The sequence below is a fragment of the Mastomys coucha genome, unplaced genomic scaffold, assembly GCF_008632895.1.
Source record: "Mastomys coucha isolate ucsf_1 unplaced genomic scaffold, UCSF_Mcou_1 pScaffold8, whole genome shotgun sequence".
Taxonomy (NCBI): Eukaryota; Metazoa; Chordata; class Mammalia; order Rodentia; family Muridae; genus Mastomys; species Mastomys coucha.
The window spans coordinates 2124071-2128551 of record NW_022196914.1 but is presented as its reverse complement, the minus strand read 5'-3'; positions in this window follow the sequence as shown (position 1 = coordinate 2128551).

Below are 4481 nucleotides of genomic sequence, written 5' to 3'. Positions count from 1 at the left end.
TTAGTGTCTCTGGCTAGAGCTTGTCCTGTCCCTGCCGCCCTGCAAGTCCCCTGCGACTCGTGGGGCCTACTTCATGACAACTTAATAACATGTAAAGACTGGTAATTTCCTTAATTGCTACGCACACTCGTCTACTCCAGTCACATCCAAAATATCGGGGATAAAATCCTGATAAAGGATAAGAGGCAATAAGACCCCAAAAGGGGTTCTGTGCCTCCTGGATTTCAGACTAGTCGCTGGTATCCCCTAACTCAGACGTGTTCCAGATTAGTCTTTCCAATCGTCAACATGGCCTCATAATTAGGCATAAAGGTACCCCAAGAAATGATTCATTTATGGTTAAGATTGGGCATTGCCTCCTGGCTGACACAATGTTTCCAACTATCCTAGTTTTCATCCCATGGAAATTGGGGTCCCCACAATGAACCCGGTCTGAGGCACTTAATCTCTTCTGTTCTACAACCCCTCTCCCAAAGCTGCCCTCACAGCTTTGTGCATGGCCATACATGATCTTCCCAGCATTCTCTTAGACATGTTTTAAGCCTCTACCTAATTCTGTATACTTCTAGTGCACTTTCACCAGTTTGGGGCATGTAAAGAAATACAGAAGACTACAGGTAAAGAGGTACAAGCCCTTAAAGAGGAAACAAAAAAAATCCCATAAAGAATTACAAGAGATCATAAGTAAACAAGTAGAAACACTTAAAGAGCAAACTCAAAAATCCCTTAAGGAATTGCAGGAAAACACAAACAAACAGGTGAAGGAATTGAGTAAAACCATCCAGGACCTAAAAATGGAAGTCGAAACAATAAAGAAATCACAAAAAGAGACAACTCTGGAATTAGAAAAAGCAAAGTCCTACTTCTTTTGCCCAAATTTTCCTCTTACTTCATTTAGCATAATAGAATGAATATGTGATACTGAGTATGGACAGCAATGTATTTCCCTCAGTAATAGAGGCTGAAAGTTAAAGATCACAGCTAGAAGCAGGTCTTTCTCACACTGAAGGCGAGAGGGCAGAGCAGGAATAATCCATTCCTGGAACCTCAGCAAGCGGAGCCCTCAGCATCTAAGCACTACATAAAAGGACCAGCTTCGAAAGCCTGGTCATTGTATTTAACTCTACTCCAAGTTAAATAATAATTCACAAGTGGAAAACCAAAGCACATCCATGTGAGCTTGTGCTCATAGACTCCTACCAAAAATAATCAGCATAAGATCTAGATTTACTGATTGATTGACTCATTGATTGATATGTATATGTGTGTATATCTGTATATGGAAATTAATGGAATATATAATATATTATATACTTATATGTGGAATATATAAAACATATTATATAATATATCATAAATATGTAAAACATATTACATATATGGAAATTAAGTCTCTAATGCAGGAATAAACTTGTCCCAAATAGTGAACAAATAAGACAAATTTATAAATCTAAATTAAAATTGATAGTCCAAATGATTAATACAGAAGAGGGATTTGTAATACAAAGTTAGAAATAAAGGACTAGAGAGTGTGATGTAAATGCTAGGGAAGCAGAGAAAACCATTATATAATGTTATATGACCTTGAACAAGGTCTCTGCTCAGTCCTTATGCATCTAATTTCTTTACTTCTGACACTGAGGCCATGTCTATAGCACCTAGTACGACTAAACATTGATGCCAATACTACTATCTTATTCTTAATTATTAAATGAAAATTATAACAAATTGGCAGAAAACGATAATGTTTATTTTAGGTTCCTAGTCAAATCCTCTTACTAAAAAAAGGAAATCAATTTGTATTCTTAGTCTGCTATCCACTTTGTTCTTTCTTATGAGTGGTAACTGATTTCTAATAACTTTTCAGCCTGCATCTATTGAAACTGCCAAGATTCTTTATCTTTATTCTGTTATCATGTTAATAATATTTATGTAAATTTTTCAGTTTTTCAGCTTGTAAATCCACATAAGCAATTTTGGAAAAGTTGTAATAATTCAATTTTGTCAAGATGGATCTGTTTGTCCTATGTATTATATTTCTCCACCTATATCCAAGTAACCTATATCATGGTGTGTAAACATATTAGTAAGTACGACACAAAATCACCTTCACTACACTTTTTCATAAGTTTTAAATCTAAGTTCATAACTTAGGCTATCCTGTAAGTTTTTAAATTTTTATTTTTTCTTTTATTTTTCTTTCTTTTTATTTGAGAGGAGGCAGAGAAGGCTGATGTCTGGTTTTGTTTCAAAATATTACCTTATTGAAATCCAAAACCCAGTCTTCTTCTCTCCAAAAATATGAGATCTAGGAGATATGAGAGACATCTGTGAAAGTTTTGCCAAATTTTTCCTGCAATTTTGTCAATTTTTACTTTATAAGTTTTAAGACTAGGTAGGCATGGTGGCAAATGCCTTCAATCCCAGCACTTGGGAAGCAGAGGCAGGTGGATCTCTGCCATTTTGAGGCCAGACTGGTCTATCTAGTGAGTTCTAGGACAGTCAGAGCTACATAGTGAGACCTTGTCTCTAAATTTTAAAAAATTCCAAATTAATAAATAAATAATTATAAAAATGTTTTAAGATTGTGTTCTTAGATGTTTACAACTTAGAATTTACTGAACATATTGGCCTTAAAGTTGCTTTTATCCAAAAATATAATACAGTTCTGTAAATGACATAGCTCTTCTAAAGGCTCTCTAATGCATGTTTTGCATCTTTCAATTTTTACTCATTTCCTCATATTTATTTCATATGTGACATTTTAGTTATATTTTTTAAAAACACAACCTACAATCATTTGGCAACCACTGAATTAGAACATTTGTATGTCTTTATATCTCCCATGCCCAACCTTTCTTGTCAAATACCTTACACCCTTTTCACTATTTCTTTCATGTTCCTAAATTTCCCTTCCTGAAAAGACTGGTAGCTCAATATTGTCAAGCTCTGTTTTCTGACAGTTTTTATCATTAACTCCCCCACATTCTGTATTCTTACAAGCTTGGTCATCCATGATAAGGAGTGGCTGGCTGCTGTGCTCATCCTAGAGTCTCTGTGTGTCTGAGTGGGATGTTTCCAGGGTGTCTAGTCAGTTCTGTGCTCCCAGACAGCACATTTTATCAAGAGATCTGTTGTAGGGAAGACATTCTTCCTATCCAGCTGTGAGCATGCACACCAGTCACTTGGCCTCTCCTGGCTTTCACATTTTCAACCTTAAGAGTCTGAAGAAAGTGACCTGGTAGAGCTTTTGTTTTCCTTATTATATATGATCTTAGGGTTAGTATTGGTTCTTAGCTGATATGCTATTCTGTAATGTGTTATCAAATGTCTTTTCATTTTGTTCTCCAAGGATGTATTAGATGCTAACAATAGCCACTTGCCCTCTTTCGGATCAGAGTTGACCTCACATTTGGGGAGTCAGGAAAGAGTCTGTTCCCAAGACTGTGCCAAGCTATGTGAATTAGACCAGGTGGCTTAAAGCCTGTTTACCATTTTTCCTCCCTACTGTTATGTAAGTCACTGCCTTTAAAACTGTGTACGAAGAGCACTGGACCAAGCTTTGGGAGTACAGCCTGATAGTAAACAGGAAATGAAGAATGTTCAAGAGACGAAAGTCTGGGGAGGAGGGGCCTCCTGTCGCTAGTAGCCCCTTACTCCAATTTCTCTTTTTGAATTCTAGATAAAAGTTCTGAAAAGAAAAACTTGGATTTGAACTCTACCTCTGGCCTATGTTATGTATGACTAGGCAGTAGAAAGATGCTAGTGGTACAGTAGCCAACTCTGACAACCTGTGTTCAGTACGGGAATATGGCTGATGAGGCAATCTCCCGCGGGATCAACCTGGACACTGACTAATGACACTAGCCTTCAGAAGGTTAAATAGAAGCAGAGTCAACAGCGCTCCTGTTCACTGTTGTCAGAATAGCCCTGCTCTAAGGACTGCAGAATTGACACTGTCACATTCTGAATAAAGAGCATCTGTTCTCTGCTGTGGGTTGAATAAATGTCCTCCAAAATCCTTATAGCAAAGGGTTGGTTTTCAGGGCGCCACTGCTGAAGGATAGCAGAGCATGTACAAAGAAGGTGTAGTGTGAAGTCCTTAGGTCTTTGAGGACATGGAGAGGTCTGAGAGACTACCACTTTGTGTCTGCCAATCTCAGTTGTCAACTTAACAGCATCTGGAATTGGTTTCTTTTAATGCTTCCTGATCACAAGGTAAGAAGTTTGTAGCACTGTGCTTTTTCCATCAATGCTACCCAGCATGGCCACCAGGTGCACAGCTACGAAATCACTCATTTTAGAGCCTGAACTTCCGGAACCATGACCCAAAATACATCTTTTATTTATGTTATTTATCTCAAACACCACTTTGTTATAGTAAAATGAAACAAACAGCCCACACACATTTTCCTGTTGTTTGCCCTCCATATATATATATGTGTGTGTGTGTGTGTGTGTGTGTGTGTGTGTGTGTGTGT